This window comes from Cyanistes caeruleus, chromosome 8 (assembly GCF_971803275.1).
Source record: "Cyanistes caeruleus chromosome 8, bCyaCae1.hap1.1, whole genome shotgun sequence".
NCBI classification, from domain to species: domain Eukaryota; kingdom Metazoa; phylum Chordata; class Aves; order Passeriformes; family Paridae; genus Cyanistes; species Cyanistes caeruleus.
The window spans coordinates 33,871,018-33,893,367 of NC_141708.1; the positions used below are offsets into that span (position 1 = coordinate 33,871,018).

At 43.7% G+C, this 22,350-nt stretch overlaps 2 long non-coding RNA genes across 3 annotated transcripts in view; both read left to right on the plus strand.

Moving 5' to 3' along the window:
• The window catches only part of LOC147651987 (uncharacterized), a 102,791-nt gene extending 95,052 nt beyond the window's left edge, over positions 1-7,739 (plus strand). The window contains exon 4 of the long non-coding RNA XR_015290104.1: positions 7,654-7,739. This is a non-coding gene — a long non-coding RNA (uncharacterized LOC147651987). The remainder of the gene's footprint in view (positions 1-7,653) is intronic.
• An 86-nt stretch (positions 7,740-7,825) lies between these two features.
• LOC111931518 (uncharacterized) overlaps positions 7,826-22,350 on the plus strand; it is a 36,161-nt gene continuing 21,636 nt past the window's right edge. For both annotated transcript variants that reach the window (XR_015290101.1, XR_015290100.1), the window contains exon 1: positions 7,826-8,567. This is a non-coding gene — a long non-coding RNA (uncharacterized LOC111931518). The remainder of the gene's footprint in view (positions 8,568-22,350) is intronic.

The following is a 22,350-nucleotide window of genomic DNA, read 5'->3' on the forward strand; positions in this document are numbered from 1 at the left end:
AAAATCCAGCAGCTCACTCCCTCACCCCAGTGGGGCAGGGGGAGAATTGGAAGGGCAGAAGGGAGAAACCCAGTGGGTTGTTAAAGTCATTTCAACAGGCAGAGCAGATCTGTGCACCCCAGGAAAGCAGAGCAGGAGTTGATTCCCCACTTGCCATGCTTGGGCAGGTGTTCCTCCATCCCCAGGAGAGCAGGGCCCCAGCACGTGTGACGGTGACTCGGGAAGACAAACTCCATCACCCTGGATGTCCTCCTTCCTCCTCCTCCTCCTCCTCCTGCCCCAGCTCTGTGTGCTGGGCATGGCCCCACAGGCTCTGGGACATCCCTTGGGTCACTTGGGCTCAGTGTCCTGGCTGTGTCCCCTCCCAGCCCCTCGCTGCTGGGCTGGGGCCAGGGCCAGAGGAACAAGACATCCCTGTGTTACCAGTACTGCTGCCTGCACACAGCCAGAGCACAGTGCTAGCCAAGCTGCTCAGAGGAAAATCAGCTGTATTCCAGCTGAAAGCAGTGCTCCAGGAAAGAAGGCCCAGGAGCTAGTGTGAGTTACTCAGGAGAAACATGCAGCAGGAAATGTTAGTCACCAAGTCCATGGTGAGTCTGCTCAGATCTGCTTGCTGAAAATAACAGTTCAGTCCATTCTTCCATGTGCAGGTTCCAAATCGGTGCAGGAGACAAATCTGTGTTTACTGGTGGTCTCGAGCCATTCTCACCTTACCCTACATCTTCTGTCTCCTCATAAATCCCCAACGGCTCCTTGTTAAAAGGGCACTCCTTCAGACTGTGCTGTTTAACACTGACAGTGTGTGCTGCCCTGACTGCAGGAGGATGTTGTCAGAACTTTCTTCCTATGATTACCAGAAAATTTAGCAACCTCAGAGGATGTCCTCTGAAAAATTTTCATTTCCAATGGCTGTGTATTACCAGCCTGTGCCTGCTTGCCTGTTCTGATTAAACATGGCACCTTGAGGCTCGTTCTGTTAAAGTTTAGTTAGGAATTACTGCCTCTGAGGTTTTCTTCAGCTATCCTGACTTCTTTAGTGGTGTCAGCTTCTGTTACAGAAAGAAGCCAAGCAGAGTGAGCAGCTTGGAGCTTCTGTTGTCACCTCCTGGTGAAAGCCTTTACTGTCTCCTGCTTCCCACTCCGTCACTAAATTCATGCTGGCCACCGTTGTTTCTGGTACTAAAGACCCAATCCAAACTAATTCCAGCAGGAATAAACGGTCTCCAGAGACTAAGAAAGACAACTTAACATACACATTGAGGGCTACTCTGCAGACTGGGTATGGCTCTGAAATCACAGTGAGATCCACAGCTCCTGCTTCCAGAGAGTGCTTTTGCCTTTGAATTTCTGTCCCCATTTCAGGTGGAGCTGTGCCCCCTTGGGAGGGAGCCCCTATTTCATTCCCAAGTGCTTGAGGCTCTGTGGAACATTCTCTACCCGTGTGGAGACCATTAGCAGCATTCCCAGAGATTGCCAGGGGAGAAGCCTCTCTGCAGTTCTGCTCTCTTGCAAACTGTTCTGTTCCTCTGGCCTAGCACCTTCTTAGCATGTGCTCCAGGAATTGTCACTGAGTAAATAATGGTCTGCTGTCATCAGTCCTCAGCATCAAATACCTCAGCACTGAGACAGAGCTGCCAGGGAGCTGAAAGCTTTTAATCCTACACACAGATCCACCACCCATAATTTCAGTCAAATGTCTTTTCAAGGATAGACTGACAGATTTAAATCCTAATGGCAGTCTATAAATTCTGCAAGACAGGCTTTTAATATCCTAGTCTACGGCTATACTTTGTAATTCTTGAGAATATTCAATCTATTCCTCCTTCCTCATCCCCTTTCTAAGAAGCCATCACAGGATCTTGAAATCCTATCATTATTTTATCCAGTTGCTATAAAATGAATCTCCTATACACTTTGATGCAAATGAGTTTTTCAGAAACTTCTCCCCATTTAAAAGAACAAAGGCTAGAAAAGGTTTTGAATTTTTTGATGCAAAACTTTTTATTTGGCGTGGTGCCCCTCTGGGCAGCAATTGTCCGTTCTCAGGCTGTAGGGTGCAGACACCCACACCACATCACATCACATCACATCACATCACTGCAGCCATTCTCAGCAGGTAAGGACCAGTCTCAGGGAGTCCCAGGGCCTGCTGCTGGAGTTTCCTGTAGCTCACCTTTAAAGATGTGCTGTTCCAGCAGACACCTGGATCTGGGTGAGCCAGGGCCAGCTTTACCTGCTCAGGTGCACAAACAGAGCATCGCTTCTGCCTCTGCAGCGAGCTCAGGGTGGTGTCGGATCCTCAGGCCTTGGTGTAACACTAAAATGATAGTGGATCCGTAACCTAGAGCAGGATTCCTTTGCCAGTGTCATTCCCAGGTCTCCCCAAGTTCTCCAGGTCATTCTGCCCCCAAACAGCAGTGGAAGCTCCCTAGGATCCAGCTGCAGGCACTGTGTGTGATGGAATCGTGGCACAGCCTGTCCAGCTCCCCTCAGCCTTTGAGATAAACACTGACTTGCTCCTGGCCAGGACTCAGAGATTCCAGTCAGAGTTATCCGTGTGCAAAGTCTTTGGGAATAAAGCACTGAGCTAATCACTCTCTTTATTTCTGTGAATATTCACTTGGACTTTTAAACTAATTTATATGGAGTGCTTTGAAATAATTCTGTGTTTACTGTTCATTTTCTCTCCTGTGAATTCTCACAAGTAGCCTGAGCAGGATCTGACTGTGAACTACAAAATATGTGTATCAAAATTCCCACTGCTCTTGTTATCTAAACTATTCAGTGAGGAACAGAATACCATTTAATTTCACAAGTGATGGTAAAGAATCTGTTTGTGAAGATAATTTTGGAATGTATTAGGCAAATTAATGCTGGTTAATAAATCTATTCAATACTTTTTCACTAGATGTGAGTTTCACCACATTTATGAAATTACTCCTTTCATTTTCTAACAGTTCCAGTAAGAATTGGGTCTGTGTTAACAGAATTGGCTGCTGAGGCCATAGACAAGAACCTAGACCAGTTTAGTCTCAGCCTCCCCTGTGTAACACTGACTTTAGCCCCAGGTTTGTTAGTCTTCAGACCAGGACCATGCTTGTACTCTGTTTTCATTAACTGCATGTACCCCTGTTTTCCATGTCATTCTTGTTAGCACTTGAGAAAAAAAGGACATTTTAAACAACAATGTACTAAAATATGAATAAATTATTTCTCCTGAACTAGGAAAAACAGCAGAGTTTATAGTAGATGCTTTCTCAATACATCTTCACATTTAAGAATGTTGAACCCTATTAAAAAGTCAGTGGGAATTTAAATTACCAGACCTCTCAAATAATTTTTAAAAATCCTCAAAATATATACATATGTGTGTGTATATATATATATATATATACACCTATGTATACCTTGTATGGTTTTCAATGGAACAACATTATTATTATTATTATTACTATTGAAAGATGATGATGATGATGATGATGATGATGATGATGATGATGATGATGATGTACTTGAGCAGTGTTAAGCTGACCCACTAAGTTCATTAGGAAGGACTTTGCTTAGTTACTGGCTGATCTGTTCCACTGAAATATTCTTTGACTTCTGTCCAAAAGAGAAAGCTGTTTAGTACATTACATACAGAATTTCAGTAAGAAACAAGAATTTAATGAGGTGTCATGAGAAATGCAGGGGGGTTTTATACACTATTACATGAAATAGGATTAATAATTTTAGGAAATGACCTACAATTATGTAGAAATACAGGAAGCAGGCTCGGGGTGAATTGTTGAAGAAAAGCAGCCTCAACAAAAGTGATTTTTTTGTTTTGTTCAGGAAGTTGCTACTTAAAGTAAAACACTTTGCTTTTAAAATTCAGAATTACATTAATGCTCCCTGCGTGTTCACCGTAGCAGTAAATTACAAAATTTATTACAATTTAGAGTTAAGAAAACAATTTGTTTTTGAGGTATGGTAGCAAGGAGGCAGTGATGAAGAAAATAATGAGTTCATGCAGTATATATGTATATAGCATAGGGGTAGCACTGCAATGCCTGCCCATCAGTACACAGCAACACTTGCACATGGTAAACATTGGAGTTTGGAGGCCACATTCTAACTTGAGACTGAAATCTGTGGCGCTGTCAGTTTTACCCCCGCTGGCAGATAAGCTGCTTCTACCTTTTTAGCCAAGTTCTAATTTTTGGATGAACTTTTCACTCTGCTGCTGCCCCATGTCACCGTGTCAGCTGTGGCTGTGCACAGCTTGCTGTGCTGCCCTTACAGAGCAAAGTTTTGTGCTAAGAGACATTCCATGAACGTCACACAGATGTGGAATTCAGGAAGTGCAGCTTGGGCTGTGTCACAGGGGGGGCTGCTGGAAATCTCAAGTTCTGGAGGAGCAAAAGCAGAACCTGCTGTGAGTTCAGCAATGGCTCAGGACTGATCTGGAGCAGCTCTGCCAGTCCCTCTCTCACAGCTGACACCAGTACAAAAACACTTCATGTTTTCATGGAGCATTCAGCTGACAGTTCTTGCCCTTTCTTCTTTCTCCATCCGAATGTCTCTCATATTTTTTACACAAATGTATTTATTCCGTAGCTCCACTCTGTGGAGTTTAATATCTCTCCTACCTTACAACAGCATCTAGAAATACATTTTTTTATATGCAGAACCTTGGAGGTGTAAAAAAAGAACTGCAAAACCTAACTCTGTTCCTTTCCTGGCTGATTAAAAGCACAGCAGTAGGAGTTAGCTGGCTAAGAGCAATCATTAAGGATTTCTATTTAAGAGTTTCAGAAAGAGTTTCTTTGGATTCATTTTCACTTAGAGAAGTCTAATTTACCTCTTCAAATCAAACTACAGAGGGAAATAAATAAACAGTTAAAATGTGCTCTTAGAAACTACTGTTTAGTACTTCTGATTTTGCTGCAGGTGCATCTATAAATGGAAAAACGAGATTCAAAGGCGTGATGTTTAAATGTCAGTAGACTTGGGAGGCAGTGTGATAAATGGAATTGTTGTGTGTGCTGTGGGAACTGCCTCATCCAGCCTTTCTCCTGTGCTAGGACAGCTTTGTTCTGCTTTGTGCTGTTAATTATATTGGTGCCAGGACTTCTCTGTTTATCACAGACCTGCTACCTGGCTTCCAGTTTGGTGGCTGAATATTCAAGCAGCTGTTGTGATTTGGGATTACAGATACAGCGCTGTGCTAATGCAAAGTATCCGGTTTTGCTTGAATTCACTGCTTTTACAGAAAGTATATACTTAATCAGCAAACTTTGAGATTTGAGAGTGTCTCAGCTGCTAAGAATTGTCCCATATTTTTACGGCTATGTAACTTGTTTCCTGGTGATAATTACTCTTCTCATCCTTTACATTGAGATTATCCTGGAAAAATTTTAGTAGCCATATGCTGAACATGCTTTTCAACCCAAAACTAGCAATTCCAGCTTCTTTCCTTGCAGTTTCAGTAGTTTGTTTGTCCTGAGAGGAATCACTGTGTGTGGCTTGTTGCACACACAGTCAGGAGCTCTTGGATGTCCCTGTGGCTCCTGCATATGCCTTCTCCAGGCTGGGAAGAATCCAGAATCCAGAAGGCTTGCAGCACTGGGGGAAACTGTGACTAGAAAATGAACACATAGGACATAGGCAAAAATGGAGCTTGCCTCTGCTGTTAATTACCGATACAGAATTACACTTTGATTAGGAAGATGCAGTAAATCACTGTCAAGGCTCCATATTGAAGGTGATTATTGGTAATTAATTTGATAACTAGGATGTGTTTCTTGCTCCTTGTTTGCAGTATGTTATCAGTAAGCATAATAGTATTTGATTCGAAACCGACTGAAAATCATTTTCTGGCCATATAAAACAGTAACTTCTTCATTTTTCTGATGTTAATCTCTCTTTAATGGCTTCTGTGGAAGGATGTGTTTCATCATCTAGCTGGTGGCCTTAAATAGATTTTCCATTTTTTCTTGAATCTGACTTACAATTGAAGGGAGGGATTACATAAATAAGGTTTTGACTTCTGGTAAGCTTCCTATATGATGTTAACTGACTGCAGCAATCCATTTACCTTTCCCTCATCTAGGATGCAGTAACTCAGTGTATCCACCTGTGGGGGGCTGGCCCAGACTGGACAGCAGGTGCCCTCCAGAACTCCTCCTCTGGCCCTGCCCTCCTCAGCTGGAGAGGAGAAGGAAATGCAGTCACAGGCTCCTGCTACCATCCAGTGCAAAACAGACTCAGCTTGGGGCAGTTTGTTTCAATCGCAGTAGGACTGAGAAGTAAAACACCTTTCATTAATCCTGCCCTTCTTCCCAGGCTCAGCTTCACCTCTGAGCTCTCTGCCTGCCTCCCAACAGAGGCACAAGGGGACAGGAACGGAGGCACGGTCTGTTCTTCAAATGTTCCTGCTGCTCCTTCCTCCTCAGGGGGAGGATTGCTCACACTCTTCCCTGCCCCAGCTCAGGAAATCCTGACTCTGAGGCAAGGTTACATGGGAGAGAGGTGATTCAACACCCCTGTCCAGGTCCTGTGTCAAGACATGGCACGGAAAGATTTCACATCTCAAATGCTCTGTACAGGTGTGCAGAACTAGGGGAACTGCAACCAGAGAGATCATAAGCATTCCTTATGTTAGAAATTTGTCTAAATAATACTTAAAGTTGTTAATAATGTAAAAGCCTGACCTGTGTAAGTTTGGCAGGAAAAGTGCTGAGTGTAGCAGTTTGAGGGAAATACCAGCAGTACAAGCAGATGAAATTTCAAAGGTTAGAAATGCATGTGCAGGACAGGAAATAGTAAGAAGCTGTAGTTTTTGGTGATGAGGACAGCTTTCTCAAGCAGTCCTTTCAGCCCCCCCAGATTACTTCCTCACCACAGGGGCATTTCAGTAGCCAAGGAGAGGATGGTTACAAACTTGTGGAAGGCATTGTGGTGAGGTGTGCCTGGGGAGCTTGGTCACCGCACTCCTTGTTGTTCACAGTGTATAGGAACAGCAGTGTAAAGCCAGGCTGTTGTACCCGATACACATCATGTAAATGGCTCTGAAATGGAGATGGTTATTAGTGCTGTGCTAAAGTTGGATTAAACCACGTTGTGGTGCTTTGCAGAGTGCTTCACCCAGGATTTTGCCATGCTCTCCTCAGTGAGGACTGTGGCACATGACAGTATAGGCTGTAAAAATACCCAAACAGCTCAGAGAAAGAGCACATCATGTAGAGTTCTTTAGATCCTAGCTTATGGATGCTAGCTTTGGAACAGGCTGCAGGGAGCTGCAGAGACTGCAGGCCCATAGCCTCTCAGTCCTGCCCGAGAAGCTAGCCTGGGAATTCAAAGGAGGATTTCAAAACAATCCTCAGAGACAGAAAACAACTGCCAGGTGCTGTTTGTCTGTCCTCTTGTTTTCCCTTGCAGGAGAGAGTCAGGGGGGCAGTGTGCCACTGACCAATGATGGTAATGTAGCACTTTGCTAGCCAATAAGAGTTTCCTTTCTGTACTTTCCACGTATCTGTCTATAAGACAAGTCTGAAGGAATAAACTAGAGGATTCTCGTGTTGAAACTCCCTTGAGAGTTTGTGTCGTTCTTTCTAGCCGTTCCCAATCGGAACAACACTAGCTGATGTATTTTTCTTTCTCGTTTTCTAGGAAAAGTTACTGGATTGAAATTTTTCAGTATTCCATAACAATCCAGGAGCTCATCGTACATAAAAGTGTGTCCCTCAAAGAGCCATGGATGAACAAACTGTGAACAGGCAAAGGCTTCTTCAGAGCACCCAGCAGTCCTATCCTTCCTCTGCCTGTGAGCACGGCTAGCTTTGCTGCTCTGCTGCCTCAGGGTCCGCCCGTGCCTCGGGGTCCGCCCGTGCCTCGGGGTCCTCCCGTGCCTCGGGATCGGCCCGTGGCCCGGGGTCGGCCCGTGCCTCGGCTCCCCCAGCCTCTAAGAGGAGGGAACTTGCCCTTCCCACACCTGCTGCTTGCTCCTTTTCAGTAACCAGAAGTTCTGACTTTATCTACAGACACAAAGCGCTTCTCTGTTGTTTCCTGTGCAGCTTCTGAAGGTTACACATGAACACTGAGACAAAACCATGCCAACGTTAATGTAAGCACTGACTTGTTGAAGGCAAATGGCTCCACAGCATTGTTTGAGCTATCAGATGTTTGTCTGCATGTTGCAAAAACTGCAGCTCCTGAGGTGCCACTCTGGGGAGCAGCTGATGTGAAACACCTGAGCAATGACCCTGCTGGGCTCATCATCCCTCTCAGCTGTGCCTGAGCAGCAAAGGAGCAGCACCTGCAGGACAGTGGGCACAGCCCAGCCAGCCCCAGGCAGCCCCATTCCTGAGGAGACAAAGCACAAGGGAGAGGAGAAGGTGAAGCTCTGCTTTAGCTGCTGTCTTTGAATGGAGGAGAGGAGTTGTGAGAGCACCATTTCACAGCGCTGCTTGGGCTGCCTCTAGCAGTCACTCCCAGTGAGGAAGAGGAAGGAGCAACCCCTGCTGTAAATACAGGTGTTCTGGACTGGGACCTGGAAGAGCAGCTGCCAGCCTTGGGAAAACAAGGTAAGAGAACCAGAAATAAAATCACACAAACAGATGGGCATGGGGGCATGGAGTAGCACAGCACTTCCTTGACTTTTGGTGAAGACATGTTGGAAAGTTCTAGCACTTCTTTACAGGTGTAGGATTATCCAGGATCAGAACAAACCCAGAGCAGTGGAGCCAGTTTTTGTTTTGTGACTGTTTATGGGGAGGATTGCAGCTGATGCTGCTGTGGCAGGTCCCTGGCGTGCCTTGCTGGCCTCTGGCAGGAGCAGCCCCAGCTGCTGGCTCCAGTGACCCTGGTGTGTGGCACAGGGTGACAAAGGCTGCTGTCCCCCAGGCTGTGCTCAGGACACGGGTCGTGGCAGTGTGGCTGGGCTGTGTTCAGGTGATATGCTGTCCTCTCCAGCTGTGGCTGCTCGGCCTGTTTGCCTCTGGGCAGGCTCTGTCCCCGAGTGTTGGCAGTGTTGGTGCTGCAGCAGTGAGTGAGCTCTGGCTGCAGAACAGGCCCCTGGAGCTGCCTGCTCCTGCTCCCTGGAAGCCACGGCCTCCTGGAGAACGGGGGACTGGGCTGAAATCTGGGGAGAGAACGGGTGAAACTGTGAAAGCAGATCCCTGGATTAGTGATTACACTCTGAGAATGTTTGTGTTGGAATATAGGTCAGAGTATTGGAGTCACTCTACAATCAGAAGTGTGTCTCGACTTTGAAGCAGCTATTTCTGCTATAAGGGCTGCTGCTCCCTGTGTTTATGTACCCACTCCCCATATATTTCCAAACTTTGCATTTTCTAATGCTTTCTTTGTCATTTTGATGTACTGAGTGTAGGTAGTTTGAAATTTTTATCTTTCTAGAACTGCCAGTTAATGTAGAGCTCAAATGCTACCTGAAATTATCTTAATTATGGGCACAATACAGGTCAAAGTAATTTCCATATAGGTTACCTCAATAAAAGTACCTCTTGCACTTTAAAAATAAATGCATGTTCTGCAATAGCTCCTTATTACTGTCAGTATTGAGGTGTATCAGCCAGGTAGGGCAGACCAAGTGCTTTTGGAGACACAGATTTATCATAGTTTACGTGGCCTTGTGGCGTATGACAACTGCTAAAATTTCAAGGCTCACAGCTAGTAATGCTGGCACTGAGAAAGAGGGAAAGAAGTCATCAGGAGAGGTAATATTTTCCTGCACTGAAACCAAGTAAGGGTGGTGAGGAGAAAGGCTACTTCAGGAAGAGTCATTAAAAAAACCTGCCAGCATGGAAATGCTTTCATATTTTTCTCAATAAAAATAAAATCTGAGGATGACAGCTGAGAATTGAAACATTAGAGTCAAGAAAATGTCTTGGCCTAGGAATAACTAGGAATGAGGGGGAAAAAAGGAAAGAGGGAAATAGGTTTAAAAGTCCTAACAGCTTAGAATCAGTAAGTTAATGTTTTATACAAAGTGTTTTCATTGCCTCAGTTGCTGTTGTGGGATTAAATCAAGACTTCTTGCAACAGATAAATGTGTAATTTTATTTTGGAGAAACCCTCAGCCTCTTTTACATCATCTCTAAGAGATATATTAAAGGATTTACTGGTTTGTGTAAATCTCAGAGACAGCAGGACATCATCATTTATAACTTGTTAATAATGCATGCTGGGTGTCTTTTATTGTAGAGTGAAAGATCATTGGGTTTGTTGGTTTTTTTTAAAGAAACATTTGTTTCATTAGCAGTGTGCCTTCACAGACATCATATCCATCCTGCTCTCTTAGAAAGGTGTTGGAAAAGTTCTGGTTTAGGTCAGAATTTCTAAAACACTGACCATTACTAGAACATTCTAGATTTTCAGATGGATTTTATTCTTCAGTGTAACATAAGTTGCCTTCAGCTACTTCAGTAGTTGTGGTCAGACACATTAATACTAATAGCAGCAGGATAGCAGTTGTCCCAGTGTGCCATTTCACAGTTCTTCCTTTGGCACTTGGCAGGCCATGCCAAGCATTTCTCTGGAGCGTGTCTCCCCTTCCCTGCCCAGCCTCCTGATGAGAGACTGCAACAGAAGCTTCTTCCCTAGCAGGCCAAAGTACTCAGCTGCTCAGTAACTACCACCTGGCACACTTGGACCAAATTGCTAATTAAATCCTCCTCCCCCCATAATTAATATAAAGTTGCAGGCTGGAATCAGAAGGATTCTGTTAGTGCCTTCTCAAGTTGCCGGCTGGAATCAGAAGGATTCTGTTAGTGCCTTCTAAATTCCATCTAACAGAGAAAATAGCCGGTGTATGGAAACAGCCTTTACTGTACCTTCCACTCTGGCATTGCAGTTTTATTCCTTGTCTTTCCTGTCCTACCCTAGAATGCTCTTACCATTTTCTTAGGCATTCCTAAAATCTGGTGGTCTGAACTTGGAAAGCTTGAAAGTATTCATGGTGCATTTGGGTTATTCGTGGTGCATTTGGGTTATTCCACAGCTTTAGGCACATGGCAATTTTCATTTCCACTTACAGTGCTGGAGACAAGCAGATGATGGTTTGAGTGAGCAAATGTTTTCAGTGTTCTTTCAGTTATTTTTGGCCTGTAGGAACCTGAGATTTCCTCGTGGGTCCTGAAATCAAGGAAATTTTTGGTACTGGCTGTGGTTCCTGCCAAGAAGTCATGAGAAAGTTGGGTTGTAGGTGCTGCAGTGATGAGCAGAGACAAATGGTTAAAATGACATTCTTGTATAATGAAATGTATTGTGCTGTGGGTGGGCTGGGCTTGTTTTCCTGAGTAAGCAGTTAAATGATTTGTAACCATTTGAATGGTACACATGAATAAAAAGAAACTGCTCTTATGTGTATTTACAAGGCCACTGGCAGGCATGTAAAACTTATTTTTGCATCAGCTTGTTCTGAATGTATCAGCTATTTATTGGGGAATTATATAGGAGAGCATTTCAAATGGAAATACAATGCCAATCTTGGTCAGATATTTTTTATTTTAAATCTCTGTTTTCAGTTCTGGGATGTGTTACCCTCTGGAATGGGAGAATTTACTGGAATCAGACCAGATATTTTTACCTTGGCTAGGAACAGTATCATTGCCTGATGTGTATTGGTGAAAAACCACATAATGCATAGGTGGAACTCTGACGTTGGGAATTGCAGGAATTTGCCCTTACAGGAAGGCTTTTTCTGCATCATCAGCTCAGGCTCTGTGATGCTCTTATGGACAGTGCCTGACACAGATGGGAGCTGTGCCTTCAGCAGCCTCAAAAGCAGGTTTTGATCACTACTTGAGGAGCTGGCTGCTATGCTCTTACCTCATTTATGTTACAAAAATTTAGTGCATTTTGTTGTTTTGCATGGAGGGGGTTCAGCGTTTCCCCAGTGATTGATAAAACACTGAAGGACTTGCATACTTGGTTTGGTCTAAATGCCTCTAAATCAAAGCTCCCAAATACACAAAGGAATGCCAACATGCAGCTTGATCAAATAAACTATCAACAGCTGACTTATAATTAGAAAAACGGTTAACTTCTGTGATGAGCAGCTCAGTTTTACTCATATTTCATCGGTCAGAAAGCACTCTGAAAACCAAAATCAGGAGGATCTGGGGCTGGTTTCAGCACAAAGACGTGGCCAGGGTCTCCTGTGCAGCCATCAGTGAGCAGGAGGACCCCAGCAAAGAGGTTGTGGATGCTGCAGTTTGGAGAAATTCAAGGAACTAAGTTCATGGAAGATGTGGCTGTGAAGAGATGTTGAATTTGTAGAAATACCATCCAAGTCATGACATCCCTAGGCCAAAAATAGTTGACTGTAGGGTTTACCTTAGAAGTGCTTATTGCCACTCTTGGAGGCAGGATGACCTTTGTCTGACAGAGTGCTGCTTTTGTGATGGTAAAGTTCTAGTCTCATTTTGCAGCTTGTACTGGCAGAGGAGTTGGAGTCACTTCTGTAGCCCAGATCATGTAAGATTTATTACAGAGTAATTCACTTAGGGGCCCCAGGGCTTGAAATACCAGTCCAAAAAGGAGAGAACTCACTACAGTATTTTTTTTTTTAAACAGACATGCTGTGATCTTGCTTATTTTCTAACCATGATTTGTTGGCATCTTGCAGCCTTACCCACTCAACTGACCTGTTAAAATGCACACTGAATTCCTGTTGAACTGTAGGAATATATAATATCTTTACAGAACTCACAGAATTTTTACACAGATAAGTGGAAATTAGAAATCTAGTTTTACACTGAAAAAATTTCTCTGAATTGCAGGACTGTATTAAGCCTTTTCTGCAAAGGTCAAGCTGCGTTCACGACCTGAACATTCTTCACAAGAATCTGCTTTAGAATCTGTAATTTTTCTTGGGCATTGCTTTCACTGCTTTATTTCTGTCCCCTCAGTCCCTTTGTTTAGGAGAGTAAAATAATGAATTTATGAGAGCAGCAAGTGTCTGGTGGGTGCTCTGATACTCAGCAGGTGTAGTGTGGTTTGTGTCTCACAAGCAGGTGGCTTTGGTGGTCTGGGCAGATTTGGTTTGCAGGGCGAGTGTTCAGGTCAGGAGCCTGGCCCTGTCCCACTGGCACTTGGGGACAGTGAGGAGCATCCCTGTCCCTCCCTGGGGCACTGCAGTGCTTCCCTGCAGGGCTCACAGCTCCTGCTCAGGAGCCCTGGCTGGCAGCTCTGAGCCAGAGGACATGGTCACCTTGTCCCTCTGCACTTCTGGGGCAGCTCCAGCAGCTCGTGGCTCCCAGGGAAACTCCAGTCTACCTTCAGTGTGTGTGTCTGGCACACAAACATCACAGAATGCACTTCATGCTTACCTGAAACTGTTCTGATTAAAAACAGGAGATTTCCCAGTTAAATACCCCACATGGGTCAATAGGGACAAGGTTTCTTCATACCTAGAGTGAACAAAAATTTGTTGTGTGCCTGTTTCTGTTTTCAAAGTAATCCTGTGAAGGAGAAGGCAGAGATGCTTTCCATCCCCTCTAGTTTACTCTCCCCAAACACTGTTGGTAGACATCTTAACCAGGCATCATCTTTGCCTGTTCTTTTTCTCTTGGATCATTTCTTGAGCTCTCACTCAATGGAACTGAAAAAACCCTCTTTGTTTTACTGTGTCCCTAAAGCACATGCCATTTGAGTTTCAGAAAGTCATAGAATCCCGGTGTGTTTGGTGGTGCTTTCCATTCCCAGCTGCAGGACAAAGCCATTTTGGGAGAGGCTCGACCTCTTTGTTTCCAGGGCAGAAAGGACACCCAGCTGATCAGGGTCAGAGGCTGCTGCAGGACCAGATGAAGCATTTCCTGCAGAATAATACATAACACTTCTGCATGGGATTGTTCCAGTATGAGAGAGGAAGGTGAATTTATTTTAGAAAAATAGGTAAAAAATACAAACAATTCATGCAGTGGGTTACTATCACACATTTATCCCCTCATTTATTCTAAAAATTTAATTAAATCATCCTTCTTCTCTTTGTTCAGCTTTGTTGCTTTTTATTTATAAAAGTTTTTCATTCTCTTAATGTTTGCTCTTTTGTCTCACACTTGCCTTGGCACACTTGCTCAGTTTAATTTTAGGGATTTCAAGATATTCTTTTTATTGTCTGCCTTCTTATCAGATCAATTTCTCAGATTGCTGCTGCAGGATACTTATGGAATGAGACTTTAATCTGCAGTAGTTGGCAGATTGCATCAATTTGTGGTTGAGGGAGAAAGGAAGTTATGCATGTTTATATCACACAACTTTCTGTAGTGCAGAGATATCTTTGCTGCTCACTCCTGTGTTAGATATTTTGTGTTATGGCTTGGATACAGCTGTGCTCCCTAGAATGTCACTGGGACTCCCCAGGGCTTCACTCAGCATCCCTGACATGCTCACAGTGCTGTGTTTCGTGTTCCACACAATAAAAGCATTCTCCAAGTGCTGCAGTTCCATAACCTCCTCCCTGCTGCCTTCTCCCCCTCTGCCCCAAAGCCAGAGTCGGTTTCAGTGACCCTAAATGTGAGGCCCACAGAATTTAATGAGGCTGTTAAGCAACTTCCATGTAGGTAATTGCTTAAATACATTTCTGGATGCATACCTAACCAAATAAAGGACTCTGTTAATAGATCATTAAGAAGCAATTAACTCACTGTTTTTTCTCCTCAGCTTGAGACCTGTGATTGTGACAGCATGTTATTAATTACTTCATAGCTTCACTTGGGACTGTGGTTGTATGTGATGTCCTCCACTGTTACAGGGTGTTTAATTTGGCTTTATTGGGGCTGGGCCAGACCCTGATGGCAATAGAACTTCTTTGTGCAGTGTAGTAAATGGGAAGCCACGCTAAGGATGGCTGAGACAAAGCAGGGTTAGTGCACTAACAGAAGGCTGTCCATTAGCAGGAATTGTGCCCATAGCACAGCTGGGCCTGTGCTTGTTGTAAATAAACAGCTGATGCAGTTCTGGCATGGGTGGGCAGTGCCCTTTCCATGTTGGTGTGTCCATGGGCTCTCAGGCTGGCTGGCCAGGGGTGTTCCCCACTGTGGATGCGTCTCAGGCCTCCTCTGGGACCCTGTGCTGTGCCATCCCCCATTTCCTGGACACCTCTCTTGTTGGAGAGCCACTCTCAGGTTATTCTCATTTCTGGAGTCACAGCTTTGGTTAAGTCCTGCACCATGGCTGGTCTGAGTGATAGAAAAGCCATTTCAGGCATTGTCAGCCACAGCCAAACACAAGTCAAAGGCTTTAGTGAAGCCAGCAAACAAGAGATGATTACTGAAATGTTTGAACATGACTGATTGAGCTCTTGAGGTTTGTGCCTTGTCCAGGAGTATGTCATACCAATCCACATCGATATTCTGAGTTATTTTTTGATCTTTGCATCCTTTTCAGAATAACAATCTTGCTTTCATGCAGTATCAATGCATTGATTTGTAGTTATATGTTTCTTTTAGTACTCTCTTGCAGGTCCTGGAATGTACATTGATCTTTTCCAGGGACCTGGCTGCCCTCCCGTTTCTCACAGCTCCCTGCCCATAGAAATCAGCTTTACACTGTTGCTGCTCAGGAAGCTGCATTGGTGCATGGTCCCCCCTTTGAGCTGCTCTTTGTTCTCACAGCAGTGTGTGCTGCTGTGCACAGAGCAGTGGTGGTTCTGTGTTCCCTGCTCAGGGTGTGTTCATCTCCTCCTCCTCACCCTTCTGTGTCCCGTACCAGTGTTATTGCTGCCTGCTGCTGCTCGCTTCCCTCCTCCCCACACTGTCACCTTCCACTGGCTGTGTGGGACAGGAGCTTCCAGCAGCACTGCAGTGACCCTGGCAAGAGCACCTTGAGTCAAATGGCATTTTAATTCTCATTAGTGGTACACTGCTTGAGCTCCTCCTCACTGCAGTTTCTTGCAAATTTTTGCTGAATTAGTGTAAATTGTTCTCTAATTATATATATATATATACACTAAATAACACTTGGTAGCTTATGTAGGAGGCAGCCCTGTTTCTCAGTAATGCTCCAGCGTTATGTTTTTCAAGAAAATTTAGTCGTATATCTTCCTAAAATTGGTTCTTCTACTTTCTGTTTGGATCTTGCTTTCAGCTTTATCAGTGCTGGAAAGGAGGTGTCAGTGTCTGCAGTTTGTGTTAACATACACAAAGCTGAAACTCAGCATATTCAGAACTTCTTTTCCTGCTGCTTTGTGCCTCTGGAGCACAGCAGTCACAACCTGCACCGGTTTCAGTGTTGAGATTTACGTGTTTTGCTTGGACAGACTTCCAGTACAGAATTCCACTAGTTACCAGCCTTTCATTTTAGTTTGCTTTTATTCTTGACTTTTTTCCTTCATCTTTCCCAACTTTGGTATTCACCAAGGTAAAATATTAAGAGCCTCTCCCTTTGAAAATACAACTCTTTTAACTCTCATTCGTTCATTCATTCCCAGTGCAGGAGTAGCTGTGTAGGCTGTGATTCCCTGCTGTGGTATGAAAGACCACTGTGATATTTGCCGAAGTGTTTAAATTACTTTGATGTGACTCATGGCCAAAATTCCCAACATATCTGCTGGTTTTAATTGTAATTCATTTGCAGTTAATGCAGTCATTGCAGTGCAAGATGCATAGAAATTACAACCACAAATGTCTTTTCTTAAATTGTATTGATTTTGATTTTTGCACTCAGTAGCCACTGTAGCTGAATTTGGCCAAGTTCCTGCATCATAAAAATCATTTCTCAAAGTCTAACCCTTCTCTTCCATCCTAAACCTACTGATTTCCCACTTTGATGAGAGCAGGAGGGGATTGAGGGGCATCTCAGTGATTTCTGCACTTGGTTGGGTGTGTCAGGTAAATTCAGCCTGGCCTAACAGGAAATTAATTACCCTCACACTGGAAAAGGTGAAGAGCTTTCTCTGTTTCTGTTGAGCAATCAGAAATTGCTTTTCCTATTCAAAGGTCTGCTTGGTTTACAGGATTTCTCCTCCTTTAAGAGGATGCACCCAGCACTGTTGTGCTCTAGAACAGGATGGAGATTTTGGGGTTTTTTCAGATTTTAGAAATAAAGTATGTTGTGTAAATACTTGAAGGAATGCAGTTTTCTCCATGATGTCAGGAGTGATTGTGCTGATGGTCTCACCAAAACTTCCTGCACGTGTTCAGCATGTTCTGTTCTCATTTTGGATTATTTTCTGGCTCCTTTTCTCAGTTTAACCCCACAGTACTCTACATGGAGGTTACACAAACTGAAGTTTTAAGCAGGAGCTTTTCTAATAGCAACAGTGGCAATAAAGCGATGCCCTTAGTGTATGAAAATGGAAAATACATTCTAGAAGTCTCAGGTCTCTTTAAAACAGCTGAATTAAATCTCAGGCATTCTGAGAAGAAATATTTTGATTTGGGGCTGTGGATATGAAAGATTGAGTTTAAGAGAAATTATTTTGAGACCAACTTGACACAGAGGAGATGATGGAAGATACTGTAAAGCCATATCGATGGCTTTGTTGGAGTTAGTGTGTGTGTACAAACAGGTGAATATACATTGATTTCACAATCTAGACTTCATCCTGCAGCCTTACAGTCGTGGGTAGTGCTGCTTCTCTAAAAGAAAATATCCTTTAATGAGTATCATTATTTTCTCTTGAAAAACTTATTTCTCACATGAATGCAAGGAGTGAAAGATTTCAGGTACTGGTGTTACTTTCCTGGGTTTCCTATTTCTGAATCAGCAGTGCTGTGCATTAGAATTTCTCCAGTGTTGTGAGCAGTAGTTCTGTGTGAGGAGCAGGGCAGGATTTGGCTTTTTCTCAGGAGTGAGAACAGAAATGAGAACTGAAGGGGCTGGAAGAGCAGAAGATCCCTTCTCCCTGGTGCTGGCACCACGGAGTGCAGCAGGTCAGGGGAGAAAGGAAATAAATGTGTGTCCTCAGTGAGGAGCTGCCATCTGCCTGCCTCGGGATCCAGATGTCACATTCCTCAGCAGGCACAGAATGCAACAACTGTCTCAGGGTTTACTTGGGGGGAAATTCTGCTTGCAGGGAGGAGGCAGATGTGAAGTAGACATAAAGATTTTTGAAAGTAATTAGAAAAGATTGGATATTCTGTTTTATACTCTGCAGAGATTTGTTCCACCTGGTTTACTGTTATTACAAATCTTGGGAATATCCTTGAAATGTCAAATACGACAAAAATGTTTATGCCTTTTTACTATATGTGCAAAGTGTTTGGGTAAAGGCTTTTGAGTGCTTTTTTTTAACACAGCGGTCTTTCCACAGAGCTGAAAACTGTTGTTACTAAACCACTACTTTAACAGTGTGCTTTAATTTTAGAGAGTATTTACAACTGTGTCAGTATAATAATTAACGTAACCAGGATCTAAGAACTGAAATTGGTATTACTCAGCAAAAAATAATTTGTTCTGGCTGAGGAGGAAGCTGAGTGCATTATGCAGAATTGATTATACATCAGAATGTGCTCTGCCTACAACAGAAAAAAACACAACCCGTATTCAGTTAGAAAGTTGAAAAAGGGGGGCTTAAATAATTTTGTATCACTAAGTGATGCTTTTTATCTACCCCATGGTTCTGTTTTGCAGCAGAAGTCAAGCTGGGACAGGGTTTGCACCAGCTTTTGAAGTCCAAATCAATTTAATTTTAGCAGTAGAAGGATGGTGGTGGCAGCTCTGAGGCAGCAGTGCAGTCTGGAGGGAGAAGCATGCATTTGCCTTCAGTCAGCCTGGGGCTAAACCTGGAGGCATCCCACCATCACTCTCACTGTCCTCAGAAATGTTCTTTCAAGTTCCTGTTTGTATGTGTGTCACATTCCAGGAACATCCATGCCAGAACTGTCCATCCCAGAAATTCTCACTTTACCTGGATGCTCAGCACTGCCTGTGAGCAGGGTTTGATCCTCGGATGGGCAGAAAACGGCGCACGCCTTCGGCTCGCTGGACTCGTTTCTTGTGACAGCATCATTTCATTATCCCTGGATCGGGGATCTGTGCCCCTTGCAGCCCTGGGACAGAGCAGCAGAGCATCATTGCATTATCCCTGGATCCCTGGATTGGGGATCTCTGCCCCTCGCAGCCCTGGGACAGAGCAGCAGAGCATCATTGCATTATCCCTGGCAGCCCTGCAGCTGAGCCATGGATCACTGGATCATGGATCTCTGCCCCTTCCAGTGCTGGGACAGAGCAGCAGGAGCATCATTGCATTATCCCTGGAACAGGGGTCTCTGCCCCTTGCAGCCCTGGTTCAGCGCCTCCTGGGAATTGCACGGTGCTTTATGGACACGAGCATGGTCACACATGGGATGCTGAGGTTTTTAAATCACACTTGGCAGCCTACAGTTTAAATAAACATGCTGGATTTTGCACAATTGTCCCCTAACTCTCTAACCTTCTTATTGTTAAAAATACACTGCTCCCAGCCCTTTCTTCTGTTGCCTCTGAGTCTTTGCCTGCTCCTGTTTTAGGGAATGCTTTTGTGAGAGTCTCCCACAGGAGGCTCAGCACTAAAACCAGTCCTAAAACAAAAGGAACTTTTTAGAGCTTTTCTGCATTCTAGCAAGAACAGAAAATGGGAAAACATTGGAGACATATTTATGTGAAAAAACTGATGTTTGGGATAGCAGCTTTGGTCCAAGATCCCTGTGTTCAAAAAGGAGATTGGTTTGTCTCTCACAGGCTGCAGGATGTTTACAACTGCATGGTTTAAATCTCTTTATATCAAAAAAAAAAAAGAATCTTACTGACTCAGGGTCCTGCCTTTTTGTCAGCTTATTGCTTCAACAAGCTTCAGTTCTTAAGGTGACAGGGCATGAAGGCTTTCCCTGATGCAGATGAGCAGCTCTGTGAAGTAAGAATTCCTGTAAGTCTGAACTCCTTATTCCCGTGCTGAGTACAGCCAGTGTTGCATTTGGACAATCAGTGACAGCAGTGACTTACAGGTGCTGACTGTGTGCTGCCTTCTAAGAAGGGGAAATTCTATTGTGAAATACAGATTTTTGTTCCATTTTGGATGCTAAGCCACATATATGAAAAATGTGTTTGGTGATTCCATCTTGGCTTGTTTTAGTATTTATTTTTCAACAAACTGATTGGTTTGGCCTGGGACCTTTACTGTCCCAGCAAGGCCTTTGCCTCTGGTTGCATATGAATCTGAAAATCTGGGTTTATTATCCCACCCTGACCAGTGTCAATTTAAAACTGACTGCAAGACCATGCTATGAAATTAAGCACTGCATGTGTATTTATAAAGTAATATGTGAGTCCTTGCAGTGGAGATGCACTTAATGAAAACTAGAAGCAATGTAGCCACTCTCCATTGGGCAGCTTTGGATCTGTGACAGGTGGTGGTACACCAGTGGAATTGTTGCTTTACATTAATTTTGTGTGTGATGAAGAGACACAAAGACAATTATTTTGAATCCTTGACATGCAGAAGCCAGCAGATGTACAAAGCCAGCTTGTTACCATATGGTTCCAATGTCCTTTGGCGTGTTTCATAGCAAGTTCAGATCCAGATCACATTGTCAAACACAAATTTCAAGTAAATGCTTTCCTGCTTGGAGTGCCTATCATTGCTTGGCTAGAGCAATATGATATACTGTATATGATATGGTGAAATATGGATGGTATATATGAATATATATATTCATATATAATATATATTCAAATATGAAATATGGTCCAGGGCACCTTTCTGTTCAGAACTGCTAGAAAGAAGGGGACTTGTGTTTATAATTGTTATTTTTGTGTCCTTATATTTTTAAACAGACTTAGACCCTGCAGAATTGCAGCCCCTAGATGTGCTTGACCAGTCACTCTGTCTGGGAGCTTTGAAGGGATCTCCTGAAAGCCACCAAGAAATGACTGAGTTACAGTGTTACACGCTGTGTTCTCAGTTCAGTCACAGCTACCAGATGAAACCCAGCTTCCATGCCTTGGATTTAATACTGGCTGCTAGTTCCCAAATTGTCTTTCCTTTTTCTATTTTCTCTCCATTCTCACTGATGGTGCATTTTTATAAAAGCAGACAAAGGCACGGGGCTGTGCTTTTGGCTTGGCTGAGCCTCAGTGGTCAGTTTGCCTTTCTGTGAAGCTGATGTTGGTGTTGAAGCTCCCCCTTTCTCTGAGTAGGCAGAAGGGAGGTAATTATTCACATATTAGTCCATTGTTAGTGGTTTTGTTGATATGAAGCCTACAAGACACACTGCAAAAACAGTATTTTGGTGTTACAGACAGGAGACCAGTGGTGTTCTTTTCTGTTCACACAACTGCCAAGTACATGTCACTAGAGGAAACTGCTTTAATTATTTGGTATTTCCTTCTTTATTCCATCTGACATAGAGCAGAATAGCTCCCATGGCATAAATACGTGGTTAGAGGATTTTTCAAGTGCTCATTTTGTACCATACCAAGTCAGACCTTTTGGGAAACCTGTTGAAAATAGTTTATTATTTTGGATTTTGCTTTAAAATGGCACTGACAGGAGTAATTTTTATGGATGTCTCTGCTAATGGCTAGAGATTCTAAGGTAGAAGTTGAACATGAGTTTCCATAATCTGACCTGCTGGTTGTGTTTTCCATGTTATTTTCATTTTGATAGCTTTTTCAACAAATAGTTGAACAGCATGAGCTATCCACTTTCCTCTGTGCAATGGCCAAAAATGACCTGTAAGGAAGGGACTGGTGAATGTGCTTTGGAGACAGCTAAGAAATACAGCAGCCAGCCTGGCCACTGCCTGCTACCGAGTCCTGTGGCTCCAGAATAACGTTTTCGCAGATTTCCTTAGAGCCCTTGATATCACTGAGCTGACTTGGACAGAACAATTCCCCTGTAGTGGTGCAGAATCTTAGGGGACAGTGGTTCTTTCTCTTGGAAAGCTCAGCAGCCTCAGGTGGGAAGTGTGGTGATGTTCAGGCATTTTCTTCCTGCCTATTTGAGTTGTGTCCCCTGTGTGAAAACCCCTTGGGTCAGGGAGGATATGTTACAGGCCTGGGTTGTGTCTGTGACAGGTCAGTGGTTCAGGAGGAGCTTTTGTGCTGTTTCTATTTCAGTTATTTTGTTGAACTTTAGGAATCTGAACAGTGGAAGTGAGTCCAGCCCTGTTTTGGTGCTCAGCTTTACAGGAGGAATCCCTGGTTGTGTCTGTGAGCAGCAGCACTGGAGGGTGGGGAATGCAGGAGTCACAGGGTTCTGGGAAAAACGAGGTTCACATATCTTTTATAGAATTTAAAGGTTTTATAGAAAGACAATTAGGGGATAAAAATAAAATACACAGATGTGGCCGGGTGTCTCTGCATTCAGCCAAGAGAGCACACCTTACTGACAAAGGATTGTCCCTTAAAAACAGAACCCTACTA